Raw genomic sequence first — 21249 nt, 5'->3', positions numbered from 1 at the left:
GTTCTGTTCTGTTATCACTCGAACCTCATCGGCATTGACAAAATCCCCATCACTCAATTGCAAAAAGCAGCTTTTCTTGAAATCTGCTTCCAGTCTGTGACGAGATTTTCAGCCCCACCAACATCTCAGTTCTGGCTATCCCAGGTCCTTGGGAAGGGCTCCAGAGGTGGACAAAAATGCCGAAATGTAGTTCGAACATCTGGCTTTGCGGCTGCTCAATATAAACTTTTGCCAACAATCCGGCAGGGCATCTAAGGGCCAGGATCTTTATGGCACTGACACCTTCATTAAAGATGCTAGTTTCCAAAAAAGGCCCCCCACACTGTAGTACAGGTAGTCCTTGACTTATGACCACAATTGAGCCCAATATTTCTACTACTACATGAGATGCTTAAGTGATTTTTGCCCCATTTTAAGACCTTTCATGACATATTCGTTAAGTGAATCACTGCAGTTGTTAAATTTGTCATAAGGTTGTTAAGCGAATCTGGCTTCCCCCATTGATTTTTTGCTCATCAGAAGGTCACAAAAAGGGATCACATGATCCCAGGAGACACTGCAATTGTCATAAATATGAGCCCGCTGCCAAGCATCTGAATTTTGACCACGTGCTCCTGGGAATGCGCCAAGGATCGTAAGTGTGGAAGAAACGGTCACTTTGTTCTGTGCCGTCGTAACTTCGAATGGTCACTAAATGAACCGTTGCAAGCCGAGGACCACCCGTATGGCAGGATTTGAAGACAACCTTAGGGATCGTAAGTCTTCTTCCTGAGCGATGCAAATGATCACAGCCTGCAATGCAATTTAATGTTTGCTTTAGGTTGGATTGTGGCTCTTTAATGGCTCATAAATTGATAACAAGATTTTTATTGTATGTGATGGATGTGTGTCGTCCCAGAGGTTTGCAAGCTGGGTTTTCCCCCTTTCACTGAAGATAAATTTGCTTGCTGAGATAAACACACAATCGCTCCAGGATAGTCCTCGACTTATGCCCACAACTGAGCCCAAAATTTCCCTTGCAAAACAAGAAATTTGTAAAGTGAGTTTTGCCTTGTTTTACAACCTTTCTTGTGTTGGAAGAAAAATCCGGTCTGGTTCCAAGCTGGGAGAAAGACGCTGGAAATAAAAATGGAGGAAATGATTGGAAAGAAGGACTCCGTTTATGGGTGAGCAGAACCAAGCACAGCATGTAGTTCTGGGGCAGCTGACCAATCGGGTATATGGATTTTTATAGGGTTCTGAGATGCTCCAGGGGAGCTGTGCAATGTAGTGAGCCTTGCTGATTTTGCTATTCTAATGTGGTAGGTCAATCCTATTATGTCCTAAAGGTCACATCCTGTTCTTAGAATTTGGGGTGGGGGGTGTAAATTATTAATCCCATCAGTTGGAGCTGGAGGCGTTTTGTTTGTGAACAGGTTGACCTGGATTTCTTAATGGGCACAAAATCTCCATCTCTAAAGACTTCAGGCATCTGCTGGAGGCTGTTTCCTAGAGCAGGAAGACTGGGGCTGCTTTCTGCCTTTAACAGCATGTTTTCCCATTTCTCCTTTGGAGAAATATAACATTCTGCCTCTTTTAATATCCCCCAAAATATTTCATTCTCGTGTGTGATTACTTCTTACAGTTACCACCATTGTTAAGTCAATCATTGCAATGTTTAAGTTAGTCACATGGTTGTTAAGTGAATCTGGCTTACCCTGTGCTTGTCAGAAGGTTGAAAAAGATTACTCCGGGATACCACAACCATCATAAATATGAACCATTGTCAGGAGTTCAATTCTCACCAAGCTCAAGGTTGACTCAGCCTTCCCTCTTTCCGAGGTGGGTAAAATGAGGACCCAGATTGTTGGGGGCAAGAGGCTGACTCTGTAAACCGCTTAGGGAGGACTGTGAAGTACTATTGCTATTTTTCCTTCCTTCCTTCCTTCCTTCCTTCCTTCCTTCCTTCCTTCCTTCCTTCCTATCCATCCATCCCAGCTCAAGGTTGACTCAGCCTTCCCTCCTTCCGAGGTGGGTAAAATGAGGACCCAGATTGTTGGGGACAAGAGGCTGACTCTGTAAACCACTTAGAGAGGGCTGGAAAGCATTGTTAAAGTGGTATATAAGTCTAAGTGCTATTGCTCTTCCTTCCTTCCTTCCTTCCTTCCTTCCTTCCTTCCTTCCTTCCTTCCTTCCTTCCTTCCTTCCTTCCTTCCTTCCTTCCTTCCTTCCTTCCTTTCCTTCCTATCCATCCATCCCATCTCAAGGTTGACTCAGCCTTCCCTCCTTCCAAGATGGGTAAAATGAGGACCCAGATTGTTGGGGCAAGAGGCTGACTCTGTAAACCGCTTAGAGAGGGCTGGAAAGCACGTAAGTGGTATATAAGTCTAAGTGCTAGTGCTATTGCCAAGTCTCCAGATTGTGGATCACGCAACCATGAGCATGTTGCAAAGTGTAAAAAACAAAACAAAACAAAACACAATCATAACTCACTTTTTTGAGTGCTATTGCAACTTCAAATGGTCACTAAACGAATAGTTATAATTTGAGGTCTTCCTGCACCATTTTATATGCCCAATATTCTTATATTCAAAATTTAATTTTAACAAATAACAATTTTAATTTAACGAATAAATTTAAATTAATAATTAAATGCATTTAACAAAACTTAACTTTGTTAAAATTTAAATGGAGCAAATAAATAAATAAAATAAAATGTTCATCCCCCTCAAGACAGATCTTTTCATTCTTGGCAAAGATGTCTCATTTTTTGTCATAAAACGCTATGAATTTGAATTAAAAAAAAAAAAAAAAGACCTGCATCTATGGACATAGAGGCCTCATATAATAGCATGCATAAATAAATCCAGTATCAGCCAAAGCATCCATTCCCAAGTCACAAAATGCTAATTTTAGATTGCTTTTTCTCCTTTCGATGATTAGGCATTTTTATGAAAACAGATCTTCAAATAACCGTGTGTTTTGCATGTCTGTCTGTATTTGCGTGCAACTAAATACTGCAGTGTTGGTTTCTTTTTAAGAGCAGGGTTGTTCAAAAGTGCCAATTTTAAGAGTTGAGGACTTCAACTCCCAGAATTCCCCAGCCATTTATATATTTTTTTATTTCATTTTTCTTTTCTTTTCTTTTTACAAAGTTTTCATTTTTTACAACAAACATACGAAGAAAACATAAAAACATAAAGCCATCTTTCAATTATAAACATACAGTGTGTCAGTTGGTTAAAATCTTTTGTGCTATCCTTTTTTTTTACCATTACTCACAAGTTATATCCAGCCATTTATATTTTTTATACTCGGTAGAAGCTAACACCAAAGGCTAAATAGCAACCAAATCATCAACAGCCTTTTGTAATTAAGAAGAGAGCAAGACTAGAACCTCCAGCGCCAGGGGCAGTCTATGAAAAAGAGATTTGCCATCTGTCTCAAAGTCTCAACTTTGGGAACGTGGAAGAGCTGGTTGGGGAATTCTGGGAGTTGAAGTCCATACACATCTTCAAGCTTGAGAAACACAGTCTTAAAGCCTCCAGCTCTAGGGGAAGTCTATCTGCAACAATTCACTGTCCTGCACCCCTTTGCTTATGAAAACCCACAGGGAGACTGCGGGTGCCAAAGATGGAAAACCAGGATTATTTATTGTATTTAGACCCATCTTTATCTTGACAAATAACCCAACCTGGCGCATATATCCAACACCATCTTTCTCCTCCTATTTTTGCCCACAACAACAACCCTGTGAGGTGGGCTGGGCTGAAAAAGAGTCAAAGACCCAAAGGCATCCATTTCCTTTTCATGGTTAAGGCAGAACTTGAACTCGGGGTCAAGTTCTCCTGCAAAACAAGGCACCCTGGTTGTTTTAGGGATTGCTCCCCTTTTTTATTTGCTCCTGGCTTTTCTGCCTCCCTTCTCCATCTCACTCCTCATCAGGCTAGTCCTCAAAGTCCCCCCCCTCCCCCGAGCAGGCTCCGCCCCCGAATAGCCCCCGAAGATTCGGTTGAAAGAAGCACTCGGGAGGAGGCCACGCCTCTCACCTCTCCCCATTGGCTCTGGCGCGCCGGCCCCGGCAAGTGATTGGCTGCAGACTCCACCCAGCGCCCCCCTCTCTCTCTCTCTCGTCCCCCGCCCTCAGGAGGATGGGGGAGAAGGGAAAACCCGGGGAATTTTTCTGCAGGATGCGGCGGATTGGGATCACACTCGCTCCGGTGGCTTGGCCAGGTTCTCACGAAGCTGTCTCGGATGCGGATCTTTTCTCCTTTCCTCCTCTGTATCCGGATTGGAGCTTTTTCCAAAAGGACGAAGCAAGCCCTGCCTGGCAGTAGCATCCTCCCATTCTTATATATACATTTTCCTTTTTAAAAAGATCTTTTTTTAAAAAAAACCTCGGAGCTCCCTTTCTTCTCAACACCTCCCTCTGGGATGCCTTCCCCGCCGGGAGAAAATTGCCTAGGGGCGTGGGACAGCTCCCTAGCCCACCTTTCAAGGCGCTAGGCAGCATTGAGGAGCGGCTGTGACCCCTGGATTCCTCCCCCTTCCTTACTATTATTTATTATTTTGTCAAGCGAAAGGAAAATAGCTTTCTCCTCTCGTGGACTTCTGCACCCAAAACCCCGTGGGTGTCCGTCCCCCCCGCCGTCTTTCATCTCTTTTGGGGTTTTAAAAAAAGAAGATTTTTTTTTCGGGGGCTTTTGTGTTTTTTTCCTCCCCTTTTCGAAAAGGGGACAGCCACCACCACCACCCCCGCCTTCCCAGATCGACTTGCACCCCGCCGATTTCACCTTCCTGAAGGTTGCAGCCGGCAGCCAGATCGCGCGTGGAGGGGCCAGGAGGATCTTCGGGACTGCAATGGTAAGGGGGGCCCCCTCCCCATCTATAAATGCACCCCCACCCCACGCTAGGTGCAGGGAGCCTTGGGTGCGGGTGGCCGGGTGGGGGCGACCCGAAGAAAACGGGGTGTGCCACGATTTGGATGGCGAACAAAAGGGGGTCGCTGAAAAAGAGAGGGGAGAGGGGAGGAAAGGAGAGGCGGGGGAGAGAAGGGGACGGGGTCACTAGTCTCCCACTGGTGCAGCGGGACTTCGGCGGGAAGCCGCTCGGGAGTTTCTCCGGTGGCGTGGAATTCTTGCGCGGGGATTGCCCGCCCGCGGGAGAAGCGCAAGGTTCACCTTCCCGCAGCGCGCGAGGGAAACGTCTGAGGTCTCTTTCTTTCTCTCTCCCTCTCTTTTCCTTCTCTCCATCCTTCTCTCCCTTTCTTCTCCCCTTCTCTCTCCCTTCTGTATATCCGCCTGCCCTTTTCTCTCCTGTCCATTTTCTTTCATCCATTCTCTCCCGCTCTCATCCATCTATCCATTCTCTCTCTTCCCTCTTTCTCATCTATCTTCATCATTCTCTCTTCCCCCTCTCATCCATCTATATAATTCTCTCTCTGTCTCTCATCCATCCATCCATCCATCCATCCACTTATCCTCTACCTCTCATCTATCCTATCTATCTCTCTATCTATCCATCCATCCTTTCTCTCTCTCTTTTATATCAATCCATTATCTCTCTCCATCTCTCCTCTAGTCTTCTCCCCCCCCTCTTTCTCTCTCCTTCTATCTATCCATCCACCCACCCACCCATCCATCCATCTATCATTTCATCATGCATGCATTGGGGTGAATGCTCTGGAGGAGAAATGGATGGAAAGAGGGAGGGAGAGTCCCACTGGTTTTGACCCTTCGTGTATTGGTATGTATCTCACGTCTGCTTTCGGCTCAACATGGCTGGAGAATAGTCCCCCGTGCCCACCTCCCCACCGCCCGAGCCCCCTCTTCACACGCAAATTCTCCGCAGATACCCCAATCCACAAAGCCATTCAGCCGAGACCGACAGACTCACAACTCGGGGTGTGTATGTGAGTGGTTGTGTGAAAGGAGGGTCCAAGGAGATGTGGTCCAGAGTGGGTCAAATGAATAGAAGGGATTCTCTGCTGGATTGAAACTGGAATCAGGTCACCTTCTGTGTCTCATTGGCCACCTTCACACAACAATCGTCTCCCAGGTTGCTGAATTAACCTGCTTTCTCAGTTTGCAGGAGGCACCGAGATATAAACCAGTGTCTAGTCATTGCTGGCCAAAAACAAACCATGTTGAGTCCGCTTAGGGTGTTAGCAAAGATTATTTTACAAGGCATTTACCTACCTTGATTAATAAGCCTTGTCAGGTTGTGTGAATTATGCATTAAAACGTAATAAAGGTTTATAATGTTTGGACACGAGATGCGATACAGATGGAACCATCATCATGGATTAACGTAGTTTAATGTCTTTTTTGCATGCACATGTTGGTTGCTTTGCAATGAAGGCGAGCTCAAGGTGACAAGCCACACAAATAAAATCGAATTTTAATTGCGGTGATGGACCGCCATAGTAAGGGTGGAATGCAAAGAGTCAGTAATATTAAAAGCTAAAAAAAGATACAGCATATAAAAAGTTAAAAGTACAAACTCCAGAGAAGAACCTATAACAAAGGGATACTTGAATATATTTAAAAGCAAAACAATCACCATGAGGCTTACAACAATTGGGAGGAAAGAATGAAAAGAGGGTGTACAAAACAGAAGCAAAATAAATGAACAATGAAATGAACAATGACGAAAGAAAACGATGAAACGCACCCATATGATAACAAACACAGGTAGTCCTCGACTTACGACAGTCCATTTAGTGATCATTCGAAGTTACAACGGCACTGAAAAAAGTGACTTATGAAAAGTGACTTGTGTGAAAGGATTTCACCCTTGCAACCGTTGCACCATTCCCATGGTTTCGTAATCAAGATTCAGACGCTTGTCAACCGACTCATATTTATGATGGTTGCAGTGTCCCAGGGTTATGTGATCCCCTTTTGCGACCTTTTGACCAACAAAGTCAACGAGGGGACGCCCAATTCACTTAACAACCATGTTACTGACTTAACGACAGCAGTGATTCGCTTAACAACCGTGGCAACAAAGGTGGTAAAACGGGTCAAAACTCTAACAATTGTCTCGCTTAGCAACAGAAGTTTCAGACTCAATTGTGGTTGTAAGTTGAGGACTGCTGGTATATGGCTAACTAATTCTACCGATCCTGATAGAGAGGCAAATGAAACACTTATCCACAGAGAGTTGAAGCCCCTGAAATGCCAAGAAATAAAATTTAAAATTAAACATACAAGGGACGCCGGGATGAAGCAGAACCGATAAGTCGTAGAATAAAGTGATTTTCCTGAACGTCAGGAGGCCATTTTACACTTTTTTCTCTCTCTCTTAACTGATTCAGTCAAAGAGGGAGTATTTTTTCCCCCCTTCTTCTGTTTACTGTGAGCAGCTGGACTTATTCATGGTGTTTGGCAGAGAAAATAGAAGTTTCTTTTCGGCTGCTGCTAAAAATACACAATGCAAAGAAGGATTTGAGACTTTGCGGCGAAATTAAAGATGCTTTGATTTGCACCCGTGCCCAGATGCTTAAATGCAGGGGTTTTCTCACCTCTGGACCAGGCGAGGGTGACTGTAATACAGGTAGTCCTGACTTACAATCACAATGGAGCCCAAATTTTCCATTGCTAAGTGAGTTTTTCCCCATTTTATGATCTTTTCTGCCATTGTTAAGCGAATCACTGCAAGTTGTTCCATCAGCAATGTTGTCGTTGTCGTTGAATCTGGCCTCCCCCATTGGCTTTGCTTGTCAAAAGGCTGCAAAAGGGGAATCACACAGCACACACACCCCGACGCTGCATTCGTCATAAATTGGGAAGATCCATCATTAAGCGACCAGTCGTATTTCAAGGACTACTTGTAGATGCATGTATCGGTAGTCCTTGACTTATAACTGCAACTGAGTCCAAAATTTCAGCTGCTAAGCGAGACAGATGCTAATTTTTCCCCATTTTATGACTGTTCTTGCCACTGTTGTTAAGTGAATCACTGCAGTTAGTTACACGGATGTTAAGTGAATCTGGTTTCCCCATCAACTTTGCTTGTCAGAAGGTTGCAAAAGGGGATCACGTGACCCTGGGACACTGCGACCGTCATAAATATGAGTCAGTCACCCACTGCTTGAATTTTTATTAGGTGCCCATGGGGATGCTGCAACAGTCATAAGTATGAAAAAATGGTCATAAGTCACTTTTTTCAGGGCCACTGTAACTTCAAATGGTCACTAAATGAACTGTAACTTCAAACAGTCACTAAATGAACTGACCAGTTGAGGATTACCTGTGCAACAATTTTTAAAAATAAAAACGAAGGAAAAAGTTTAGGTGTTTGCTGACATGTGGTTTACCAAAAAGAGGGAAACTGAATTTTGACTTGGATCCTAAGGACAGAGGGATTTAAAATGGATTTCTTTTTTTCTTTTCGATTCTATTTTTCCTTCAATGTGGCACATACAGATAGTCCTCAGTTTATGACTGCAGTTGGACCCTGAATTTCCTTTGCTAACAGTTACATGAGTTTCACGACCCTTTTGGTCAGCCGGTGCATGAATCACTGCTGTTGTTAAGTTAGTCACAGGGGTGTTGAGTAAATCTGGCTTCCCCGTTGACTTTGCTGGTCAGACGGTCACAAGAGGGATCACGTAACCCCAGGATGCTGCAACCGTCGTAAATGTGAGTCAGTTGCCAAGTGCCCGAATTTCAATCGTGGGGCTGCCGCTTCGTGCAAAGTAAAAAAATGGCCGTATGTCCCTTTTCTCGGGGCCTTTGCAACTTGTAACAGTCACTAAACGGTTGTAAAATGAGGAATACCTGCAGTGCAATTGCTCCTCCTGTTTCTCCCCCAGGATAACACCCCTGCGAGTTGGCTAAAACTGGAGTGGAACCCATGTTTCCTTGATAGCATTTTGCCCTCCAGACCACATTTCCTTCTTCCCTACAAAGGGGGACTTTCATCTATCCCTTGAACTGGACATTTGTGTGTTACAAGTAGAGGGAACAAACCAGCTTCCATGATAAAACGTGATTTTCTCCTTTTAAAGGGAATGCACGCTTATTTATTTATTTTTTCAGTTTAATTACTCATTGCGTATGCTTTCTTCCTTTAAAACCCTGTGCTTGGAGACCCGAGAGTAATAAAATAATTTATTTATGAAAGATTGAATGTTGAAATTAAAACATTCCCTGATTTGTTCTGTACACGGGACAGTGATGGGATACAGCCGGTTCACACCGGTTTGCGAGAACCGGTTGTTAACTTCCTGAGCCGTTTGGTGAACCAGTTGTTGGAAGAAATCATTAGGGCCGAGAACCGGTTGTTAAGTTATTTGAATGCTACCGCTGCATGGGGGCCTACAAAAGCTCTTGACTACAGTTAATCCTCGACTTACGACCGTGCTGGAGCCCAACATTTCAGTTGCTAAGTGAGGCAGGCTTTTTTTTAAAAGTGAGTTTGGCCCCCATTGGATGACCTTCCTTGCCACCGACATTAAGTCAGCCACACAGGGTCGTTAAGTGAATCCGGCTTTCCCGTTGACTTCGCTTGCCAGAAGGTCGCAAACGGGGACCTGGACACTGCAACCGCCATAAATATGAGTCAGTTGCCGAGACTGTGGGGATGCCGCAATGGTCTGTGTGAAAAAGGGTCACTTTTTTCGGAACAGTCAAGCAATGGACTGTTGTAAGTCGAGGACTACCTGCAGGAGGTTGGACTAGAAGGCCTCCGAGGTCCCAACACTACGAACATTATGATAAAGTCCAGGAAGAGAACCTGATACCATTTTTACAGTCCTCTGTTAGCTGGCTGAACAAGCAAAGGCTTCGGTCTTGCATCCTGCCATTTTGGGGGCTCGGAAAGCTTTAAGTGTGAAGACAGCTTCTTGTCTAAAATGGTAGGGTGTCCTGCTTGAGTTGGACTAGAAGACCTCCAAGGTCCCTTCCAACTCTGTTCTTCTGTTATCACTTCATTCTCTCCCCCCCATTGCCTTAAAAAGAAAAAAATATTTTTCCCCCCTCCATTCCTTTCCTCGCATCTGGCAGAGAAAAACCAGGTTTTCTTTTTGCAATTTCAGATTGCAAATTTCGATCCGAATTGATTTTGGGGTCCTTTCCTTCCCTCCTTTTCCAAAAATGGTAAAGCAGGCTAAACCTTTGAGTAGGCATCTCTAAAAAAAGGATGAGGAGATGAGACCCTCCTCGACTTACAACAGTTCATTTAGTGACCATCCAAAGTTACAACAGCACTGGAAAAAAAAAACACCTTCCCTTCCCCAGGGTCGCCGTTCCATCGATGCCAGGGGTCTCCCACCTCGGCCACTTTAAGACTTGTGGACTTCGACTCCCAGAATTCCTCACCCGGCATTTACACAGGCTTTACAGGTGATAAATTAGAGATAGTACAGTGGTTAAAGCGCTGGCTTAGGAACCAAATGACTGAGTCCTATCTAGTCCCACTTTAGGCACGAAAGCCGGCTGGATGACTTTGACCTAATCACCAGGAGAGGGTGAGTTCTAGTCCCGCTTTAGGCATGAAAGTCAGCTGGGTGGCTTTGGGCCAATCACTAGGAGATGGCGAGTTCTAGTCCCGCCTTAGGCAGAAAAAGAGCCTGCATGAATTTGGGCCAATCACCAGGAGAGGGTGAGTTCTAGTCCCACCTTAGGCATGAAAGCTGGCTGGGTGACAGCGAGTTCTAGTTTCATCTTAGGGATGAAAGTCAGCTGGGTGGCTTTGGGCCAATCACTAGGAGATGGCGAGTTCTAATCCCATTTCAGGCATGTGAGCCAGCTGGGTGAATTTGGGTCTAATTACCAGGAGACTGTGAGTTCTAGTCCAGCCTTAAGCACCAAAATTGCCTAAGTGATTTTGGGCCAATCACCAGGAGTTTTCTAATCTTGCCTTAGCCATGAAAGCCATCTGGGTGACTTCGGGCCAGTCCTTACCTCTCAGCCCAACCCACCTCACAAGGTTGTTGTTGTGGGGAAAATAGGAGGAAATACAAATAAATATTAGGTATGTTTTTGCTGCCTAGAGTTATTTCTAAAGCAATAAAGGTCGGATAAATCTGATAAAATAAAAATCCAATCAGTAAATCACCAGCACCTTGAAATTGCACCTACAAGTATATTGGGATGCAACACAACTTACATAACGGTGTTATAGTTGCTGCAACAATCGGATGCAACTCAACCCATTTTTTTTACGCAGAAGGTTTTTGCTATCCAGGGCAAGCTAGGATCTCTTGATTTAGTGCCCTCCTGAAACAAACCAAGATATATGGTGGCTGAAATCCTACAGAACAGCAGGTCCCAACAGTGCGCTTTTGCACAATCAGTGCATCTCTGTGTGTGTGTGTCTGTGTGTCTGTGTGTGTGTGTGTTCCCTTCGCTGTTCTGCTCTAGTTTCAACCGCTAGCTCACACTTATTCTAATGATTCGTAATTACTGTTAAATGCTGTATCAACATTTAGAAGTCTGATTTGCATTTTGGGATCCTCCCTCCGTGCTGTGTGCGTTTTCACACAAAAGTGGCTATCCTATTTTTGTGAATAGAATTAAAATAGGAAAACGCAGAATATAGCACAGAATGGTATACAGTACAGAACGGAACAGAACAGACCACAGGCAATCCTCAAGCTTTCATTGAGAGACTATTCAAAGTCCCAACGGCACTGAAAAAGTGACTTATGGCCCTTTTTCACTCTTACGACCATTGCAGCATCCCCAGTCACCTGATCACAATTCAGTCGCTTGGCCATTGACTCACTTTTATGACGGTTGCAGAGTCCAGAGGTGTGTCTGTGTGTGTGTGTTTGCAATTTTCTGGCCAAAGTGAAGTCAACGGGAAGCTAGATTCACTTAACAACTGACTTACTAATTTAACACCTGGGGGGATTCACTTAACGGTGGGCAAGAAAGATTGCAAAATGCAGGCAAAACTTGCTTAACCAGCATCTCACTTAAGCAACAGAGGTTTTGGGCTCCGTGGTGGTCCTAAGTTGAGGGCTTGCCATAAAATAAAACAAAAGATAAACAAAAAAACGAACATCGTGTGTTTAACTTGGTTGTTCAACGGATGGGATGACTGTACAGGAATGCAGTTTTGCAAGTGGGAACATGGACGTATCTTCCTTTCCCAGCAGTTGTCCAGCTGCCTTTAGTTCTGTTTTCCATTATCCACAGCCGATCAGCAGCCAAATAGAAAGATCTGCTAAGAGACACTGACCCTACAGCTGTTCCCCCCCACCAAGCCTGTTTTGTGCAGGATTTGCTAATTTGCTAGCACATGACAAATCTGTTGACATCATTTCCCACTGTTTATCAAAATGAAGAGAATTACATCTGATTTAATCCCAGTAACAACCATTCATTTCAGATTCAGATAATCAGAGTTGGAAGGAACCTTGTAGGTCATCTAGTCCAACCCCCCGCCCAAGCGGGAGACCCTACACTATTTCTGACAGAGGGCAGTCCAACCTCTTCTTGAAAGTCTCAAGTGATGAAGCTCCCGCAACTTCTGAGGGCAACTTCTATTCCCTGGGTTGATTGTTCTCCCTGTCAGAAAGTTCCTCCTTATTTCTAGGTTGAATCTCTCCTTGTTCAGTTTCCATCCTTCATTCCTTGTCTGGCCTTCGGGTGCTTTAGAAAATAGCTTGACCCCCACACCTCCTCTCTGTGGCAGCCCCTCAAATATTGGAAGATGCTCTCCTGTCTCCCCTGGTCCTTCTCTTCACTAGACTAGCCAGGCCCAGTTCCTGTAACCGTTCTTCATATGTTTTAGTCTCCAGTTCCCTCATCATCCTGGTTGCTCTTCTCTGCACTTTTTCTAGAGTCTCAACATCTTTTTTATAGTGTGGTGACCAAAACTGGATGCAGGACTCTAGGTGTGGTCTTACTAATGACCGTTTGAACTTGCAGAGGGCACTGAAAAAAGCAACTTAGGATCATTTCCCCCACTTAACGACCATTGCAGTGTTTCCGTGGTCACATGGTCAAAATTAAAACACTCGGCAACTGACTCGTGTTTATGACGGTGGCAATGCCCCGGGGTTACGCGATCCCCTTTATGGTTGTACGTCAAGGACCTCCTGTCTAGCTGTTTGCAACTGCCGCTATCTGTGGAAAAACAGAACAAAATCCTGTCCGAAAGAAAGAACAAGGAGACCACATTTTTAAAAATAACAGATTTTTTTTTTTTTAAAAAAGATATATTTAAGCTGGAGGTACAGAGGCTGCATGAGTTGGTGAAATTAAATAAGTGTCTGCAGTCAGACAGGTCAAGCATTAAGAGAGCTGTCATTTGGGGGAATAATTGCAGCCTGAATGGGGTTTAATGACCTTCACTGGTGTTTTTCCAATAAAGGTTGGTTAGTCAAGTATCAAGAATTGAGGAGGGAGTCCTGCAATGTGGAAGGGTTGGTCTTGATGATCTCTGAGGTTCCTAGCCGCTCTATGACGGCACGACCATGCTTAAGCATAAATAATTAGTGTTTTCTCTGACATAAGAAACTTTGCTAGGCTGACCATCCATTGGGGGAAAAAATTTTTTTTTAATTGCAACGTTTTCTTTCTGCTACTCTCTGAAATGGTTTGTTAGTTAATTTACTTTTTTGTCATTGCACCTCATACAACGAAATCAAACACCATCTTCAGTGCACATCATGACCATGAAAATAAACACATCCTTCGCACTCCACACATTGAATTGAAAACCCTGACTACACACTGCGCTACACAGCAGAATCCAGCAGAGCTACTGCCCTGGGATAGAAGCTGTTTTTCAGCCTATTTGTCCTTGTTTTTATTGTTCTGTACCGTCTGCCGGATGGTAATAGTTCAAAAAAAGGGGGGTTCCCAGGATGAGATGGATCTTTGAGAATGTTTTGAACTTCCTTAAGGCAGCGGGAGCTATAAAGCTCTTCCAAAGAGGGGAGAGGGCAACCCATGATCCTCTGGGCAATGACGTTCACCCTCTGGAGTGCTGTCCTATCTGCCACTGTGCAATTGGCAAACCAGACAGAGGTGCAGTAAGTTAAAATGCTCTCTCTGGTGCAGCGGTAGAAGGTCACCAGCAGCTTTTCATTCTGTTGTTGTTTTCTGAGAAGTCTCAGGTAGTATAATCTCTTTTGACCAGGGCTGCAATGTGAGCACCCCAAGTCAGGTCCTCTTTTAGGGTAACACCCAGAAACTTAAAACTGGCCACTTGCTCCACTCGGTCTCCATTGATAAGCAAGGGCTGGATGTCTGATCTGTTCTTTCTATAGTCTACTATAAGCTCCTTGGTCTTATTGGTGTTGAGGACCAAGTTATTGTCTCCACACCACAAAAGCAACCGGTCCACCTCATCTTGGTAGGCAGACTCTTTCCCCCCGGAGATAAGTCCCACCACTGTTGTATCATCTGCAAATTTAGCAATAGTATTACTGGCGTGAGTGAGAATGCAGTTGAAGGTGTATTTCTGCAAAAAGGATGGAAATGACCAGCTGTCTTGCAAGGAGTATATGAACCCTTCCGTTCCCCACCATCCAGTCAGAACTGAAGAAGCTGCTTGGAGGAGAAGCGAAACGTTTTCAAGGAAAAACAAGGAAGTTCAGTGGTCTCTTGGGAAAAAAAAGCACCTTTGAAAAGGACGTGATCTGGATGGCTGAGAATCTCCATAGACATGTATTTCTGCTTATTTCTGATCCACCCACAATGGCTGAATTGCGAACACGAGCTCCTGAGCATGTCCAGAGTGCCTCTTTCTGGCCAAGGGGTTATCCGGGAATTGTGGCAACCTGCCTTTTCTAAAGTATGAAATGAGATCAACACACTTTTCAGCACAGTGGCAAAAAACAACAACAACCCATGTCTGTTCTGGAGGCGTTTTCCCTAATGGAAATGACAAAGAGTTTTTGTTTCAAGTAGTCCTCGACTTACGACCACACACTGAGCCCAAAGCTTCTGTGGCTAAGCGAGACAGCTGTTATGTGAGTTTTGCCCCATTTTACAGCCTTTCTTGCCTCTGTTGTTAAGTGAACCATTGCAGTTCTTAAGTTAGTCACCCGGTTGTTAAGTGAATCTGGCTTCCCCATGGACTTTGCTTGTTGGAAGGTCGCAAAAGGGGATCACGTGACCCAGGACACTGCAACCTTCATAAGTACATGCCAGTTGCCAAGCACCTGAATTTTGATCACGTGACTCTACGGGGATGTGCAATGGTCATTAAATGTGAAAACGGCCGTGTCCCTTTTTTCAGTGCTGTTGTAACTTTGGTCGGTCACTAAATGAACGGGTTGTAAGTTGAGGACTGCCTGCATGGTAGGGAGCATGGATTGCTAACCGGGCATACGCCAAGTAAGGCCTGAAGGAACCCCAAAACGTTTTTTGCCTTTAGCGACTTCAGTGACCGGGGAGGCGTCTCTGGCCGGCTTCTGAAAGGAGGGAGAAGTTAGTAAACATGTCGGATTTCCAAGGGAGGTTTTTACAGAACATCCATCATACGATGAGGCGAAAGCGCTGAGTATAAACAATAAAATATCTTGGCTGTGAAAATAAAGCTACGGGCAAAATAGATTCCTTCCCTCCTTCCTTCGTCTATTTCTTTTCCTTCCTTCTTTCCTTCCTTCTTGTCTTCTTGTCCTTTCTCCCTTCCTCTTTCTCTCCCTTCCCTCCTGCTCCCTTCCTTTCTTCTTCTATTTCTTTTCCTCCCTCCCTCCTACCCTTTCTTCCTTCCATCCATCCTCTATTTATTTTCCTTCCTTATGCTTCTTTCCTTTTTTCTTCTCCTTCCTTCTTTTTTTCCTCCTTTTTTCCTCCTTCCCTCCTGCTGTTTCTTTTCCTTCCTTCCTTTCTTTCCTCCACTTCTGTCCTTTTTTTTCCTTCCTCTTTCTCTCCTCCCTCCCTCTATTTCTCTTCCTTCCTTCCTTCCTTGGTCTATTTCTTTCTTTCCTTCTGCTTCCTTCCTTCTTTTCTTTCCTCCACTTCTGTCCTTTTTTCCTTCCTCTTTCTCTCTCCTCCCTCCCTCTATTTCTCTTCCTTCCTTCCTTCCTTCCTTGGTCTATTTCTTTTCCTTCCTTCTGCTTCCTTCCTTCCTTCCTTTTATCCACTCCTGCCCTTTTTTACTTCCTTTCTCTCCCCTCCCTCCCTCCCTCTATTTCTCTTCCTTCCTTCCTTCCTTGGTCTATTTCTTTTCTTTCCTTCTGCTTCTTTCCTTCCTTCCTTTTCTCCACTCCTGCCCTTTTTTCCTTCCTTTCTCTCTCATCCCTCCCACCTTATCCTTTTTCCTCTATTTTCCTTCCTTCTTTCCTTCCTCGAAGCAAGGGCGCATCACAAAAGCTGGCCCAGATAAATCATCAAAACACACCAGCATATTGGCCGCGTATTCTGTTTTATGTTTCCTATTATACTTTCAGCATATGGAAGAACTGTTCTTTGTTGCCGATCTCGGCTGAACTCTGCGTTTTATGACAAATTTATATATCCTGGCATGGTAGGCATATTGTCACATTAGGGAGACTGGTTTCAATTTGCCTCTTTGTATGTTTACGACTCTGCCTTTTGAACAACGAATGTTTTTATTTTTCCCCCCACCATTCTTTCTAGTGGCTACTTAAGAAAATGTTTTGCTTTGTTCGTTTGGCAGCAGCAGCATCGGGCTCCAGGTTCAAATCCCCACTCGGCTATTAAATTGGGCAGTAGACGTTTTATTACCTCTCTCTCCTTGGCCTCTCTGGTAGAATTGCTGCATAGATGAAACAAGGGCAGGGGAGAGGGAGAGAGAGAGAGAGAGAGAAGGAATGTTAAGCCCTGGGAAACTGTCTCGAAGCTCTTTTCTCTGTTTTCCACGACAGACACTTCAGAATTGTGGAGAAAAGCCTTGTGGCCCCCCCACCCGGTGCAGGGCTAGTAAAAATTGCTGAGTTCTTTGCAGAGGCTTTTGATTTGATAAAGGTTGCAAAAAAAAAAAAAAACCCCACCTCCAGAAACAACAACAACAACAACAACAAACCTCAAGCTGATTAATCATCAGGATTCTGGCATTTCAAACAGCATCGGTTTGCTTAGCTTGGATGCTTTTCAGCAAAAGAAAACAGCAAATAAACATCTTTAAGAGATACAGCCTTTTTACCATGAAGGGGTATCTGTGTTGCACACCCATCCGTGAAGGCCTCGTTAATTGCCTCCGAAGCCGCCAACATCACGTGTCCAAAGGGGAGATACACACACACACACAGACAGACACATACCAACCATTGTGCTGTGATTGCCTCTATTCAGGGGCTGCATCTAGCACACACACAAAACACCCAAATCTCGAGACAAACACAATCTCGACTCTCAAGCGAAAAACACCTGTGGGAAACAGTTGATATTACGAGTGGATTTAAAAATAGAGGCTGGGAACGGATGGGATGAGCCCTCTTTGGGCTCAGGAAGAGCCCACTTTTGTGTTCAAACTCCCCCCTACAAAAAAGGGGGAACTCCATGGTTTTTGTGGAGTTGTGGGTTTTTATTTCCAGGTGGTCCTCGACTTACGACCACGGCAGAGCCCAAAACGTCAGTTGTTAAGCGGGGCTTTTGTTCCACGGGTTTCGCCCCGTTTAAAGACGTTTCTAGCCACTGTTGTTAAGGGAATCATCACCGCGGTTAAGTCAGGAGCCCGGTTGTAAAGCGAATCTGGCTTCCCCATTGACTTTGCTGGTCAGAAGGTCGCAAAAGGAGATCACTGCAACCGTCATAAGTATGAACCAGCTTGCCTAGTGTTTAAACTTTGATCACGTGACCACTTTCGGTCCACTTTTTTCAGTGCCGTTGTAACTTGGAATGGTCACTCAAGGAATGGTTGTAACTCAAGGACTGATGTACAATGAACCATCTCCCTTATCAGCTCTCATGGAGTCTATCAAGAGAGAAGTTATCACGTACAGGTAGACCTTGACTTACAACAGTTCATTTAGTGACTGTTGGAAGTTACAACGGCACAAAAAAAAAAAGAGAGAGACTTAGGACCGTATTTCACACTTACGACCCTTCCAACATCCCCATGGTCAGGCGATCCGAATTCAGACACATGACAACTGACTCGTAGTTATGACGGTCACAGTGTTCCCGGGGGTCACAGGATACATCCCCTTTTGCCACCTCCCGACAAGCAAAATTGAAATGGGGAAAGCCGGCTTCATTTAACAACCGTGTGACTAATTTTAACGATGGCAGGGATTCACCTTCACTGTTGTGGCAAGGGAGGCCGCAAAAACGGAGCAAAACTCACTTAACCTATTCGCAACATAAATTTTGGCCACCGTTGTGGTCATAATTCGAGGACAACCTGTAGCTATTTTGTTTTGGTTTCTTTTTCCCCCAAATATTTTTATGGTACTTTTTCCTTTGTTACGAGGGTTCAGCTGGTGGATTCAGGGGTTGGCTGGGCCTTCTGCATATGCCCAGAAACACTGGTGGAGAAAGCAGGCATGGGGGTGGGGTGGGGGCCCTGGGTGTTTTTCCTGAGGAGGAAGGGAGCCGAATCTTTGAAGCTCTTTGAAGCTCTTTGAAGGTCCTTCCTCAAAGCAAAGCAACTCTTTGAAGAGATGCACAGCTGGGCAGCAGGAGCCTCGTTGTTGCAGCAGCCTTGTTGGGCGCAAAGATGTCCATCAAAGGGCGGTCCTAGGGCACACGAAGGAAAAGGACGCTAGGATCCAGGGACTACAATACCCCCCCAGTCAAGGAACCACCGAGGCAGTCGCAGCTCGGACAAAGGGAGCCGCTAGTATATTAAATGAGAGAAAACCCCACTCCCTTCTAGCACTGATGAGGTTACCTAGTTGGGTCATGAAAGGTCGGAAAGAAAGTTACCAAGCTCAGAAAGCACCATGACTCCACAATCCTCCTCCTCCTCTTTCCTTCTCCTCTCCTTTCCTCCTCTCCTTTCTTCCTCCTCCTCCCTCCTCTTCCTCCTCTTTTCTTCCTCTTCTTTCCTCCTCTCCTTTCCTCCTCTCCTTTCTTCCTCTCCTTTGTTCCTCCTCCTCCTCCCCCTCCCTCCTCTTCTTTCCTCCTCCTCCTCTCCTTTCCTCCTCTCCTTTCTTCCTCCTCCTCCTCCTCCCTCCTCCTCCTCCTCCTCTTTCCTCCTCCTCTCCTTTCCTCCTCTCCTTTCTTCCTCCTCCTCCCTCCTCTTCCTCCTCCTCCTCTTTCCTCCTCCTCCCTCTTCTTTCCTCCTCTTCCTCCTTCTCTTCCCTCCACTACTCCTCCCTCCTCTTCCTCCTCCTCCCTCTTCTCCTCTTCCTCTTGAGTGTCCTGCGGTTTTGTGTGTGTCATGTGATTACCTTTTGCGACCTTTGGACAAGTGAAGTCAACGGGGAAGCCAGATTCGCTTAACAACCTTGTAACCGCTGCAGTGATTCACTTAACCGCTGTGGCAAGAAAGGGCCACAAAACGGGGCAAAATTCAGCCCACTTGGCAACAATGACGTCGGCCTCGGTTGGCATCGTAAAGGGTGACGACCTCCGTTCCCAGGACGGACTTCATTAGGAACATTTCTAAATTGTGTGCCTGAACTCGGGGGAAGCTCAGTGTAAAACTCCCCGTTCTGCAGTCTCAGCCAAAGATCGAGATACTAAAAAGCTGATTGGCAGCTTTGCTTTTCTCCACAGTGGTGGTGCAGTTGTAAAGAGGAAAGCAGTAGGCAGCTGGAATAATTCACCCTCAGTTGCCGGAGATGCCAGTCTGACATTGTGCGATCCACACAGACACACACAGAGTTGTGTGTGCATAGCACAAAGTTCTGCTTCTCTGCCGGAGGAGGAGGAGAGTGTGGGTAGAGGATGAAGAGAAGAAGGAAAAGAAAAGGAGGAGGAGGAGGAGAAAGTGAAAGAAGAGGAGGAGAAGGTGAAGGACAAGGAGAAGAAGAATGAAAGAAGGAGGGTAGAGAGAAGAAGAAGAGAAAAAGGAGGAGAGGGAGAAGAGGAGGAGGAAGGGGAAGAAGAGGAAGAAGAAAAATAAAAGAAGGGGAAGAAAGTAGAAGAGGAGGAAGAAGAAGAAGAAAGGAGGGAGCAGAAAGAGAAAGAGAGGAGGGGGGGAAAGATGAGGAAGAGGAGAAAGTGTGGTGAAGGAGAAAAGGAGAAGCACAGCATCATTGAGAACCTTCATTTCCTGAACATTATATGTGGGTAACTTATTCAAAGCAGTGGAAGTTACTCATTTCCTCTCGTAACAGAAGAAAGGGGAGAATGAGGTTAAAGTGTGGGTGGGAGAAACCGCTTTTAAAACCCTTCAATTAAGCGCGTGTAAAGAAGGAGAAGGGAGATAACTTATCCTCTATGGAGATGCTTCAAATCCCCAGGCTGATGCCACCTTGCAAGATGGGCTGGATCAGGAAACGGATGCTACGCTCGGATTCTCCCCTTTTTAAAAAAACAAACAAATAAATAAATAAAAAATTAAGGGGGTTGAGTAACACCGTCTTCCAACCCGCTTCCAAGGAGGAGAATCCAGTTGCAGCCTCCAAGGGCGAATCTGTCGTTTGTTTTACCTGATAGCTCTCGAATCCACTTTTCAAGATGGTCTCCAAAATGGTCCAGGGTTCTCCTCTACGGCTGGGATGGACAAGCGAGATTGAGCTAGTCCAGACAGGGAGGTTGTCTTCTTAGCTTTCCCGAAATGGATCGTCACAAGCCACATTCTGGCCAGACCAAATGTGAGTTGGCTGATGGTTGAAACTCCATCGTATAGATATCAACTCTTGGGGATTGGACAGGTAGGTTCTTCTTTAGGAGGATCTTCCCCAACCTTCAGGGCTTCCAACAGTGCACCCATCACTCCATTTGCCTTGTTCCTAACGGCCCTCTCTTTCCTCCTCTTCCTCCTCCCCACTTCTCCTCTTCCTCCTCCTCCCCTTCTCCTCCTCTTCTCCTCCTCTTCTCCTTCTCCTCCTCCTCCACTTCCTCCTCTTCTTCTCCTCATCCACCACCTCCTCCTCTTCTTCTCCTCCTCCCCGCCCTCCTTTTCTTCCTCCTCCTCTTCCTCCTCCTCCACCTCTCCTCCTCCTCTTCCTCTTCTTCTTCTCCTCCTCCCTGCCCTCCTCCTCCACCTCTCCTCCTCCTTCTCCTCTCCTCCTCTCTATTTTGCCTTCTCCTCCTCCCCGCCCTCTTCTTCCTCCTTCTCCCTCTTCCTCCTCCTCTTCTCCTTCCCACCCTCTTCTTCCTCCTTCTCCTCCTCCTCCTCCACTTCCTCCTCTTCTTCTCCTCCTCCCCGCCCTCCTTTTCCTCCTCCTCCTCTTCCTCGTCCTCCACCTCTCCTCCTCCTTCTCTTCTCCTCTCCTCCTCTTCC

General features: G+C 45.5%; 1 protein-coding gene across 8 annotated transcripts in view; it reads left to right on the top strand.

Annotated features, from left to right (window-relative positions):
- The first annotated feature begins 4634 nt into the window (after positions 1 to 4634).
- ADCYAP1R1 (ADCYAP receptor type I) overlaps positions 4635 to 21249 on the top strand; it is an 82272-nt gene continuing 65657 nt past the window's right edge. For 3 of the 8 annotated variants that reach the window (XM_087946975.1, XM_087946973.1, XM_087946974.1), the window contains exon 1: positions 4635 to 4842. The gene's annotated coding sequence lies outside the window, so the exon portion shown is untranslated. The remainder of the gene's footprint in view (positions 4843 to 21249) is intronic. The other 5 variants (XM_087946980.1, XM_087946976.1, XM_087946978.1 and 2 more) reach the window with 3 other exon arrangements.

The sequence above is a fragment of the Notechis scutatus genome, chromosome Z (genome assembly GCF_049901735.1).
Source record: "Notechis scutatus isolate UNSWTSFEM ecotype Mainland chromosome Z, rNotScu1.2, whole genome shotgun sequence".
Taxonomy (NCBI): domain Eukaryota; kingdom Metazoa; phylum Chordata; class Lepidosauria; order Squamata; family Elapidae; genus Notechis; species Notechis scutatus.
This window is presented reverse-complemented; position numbering and strand designations above follow the sequence as displayed.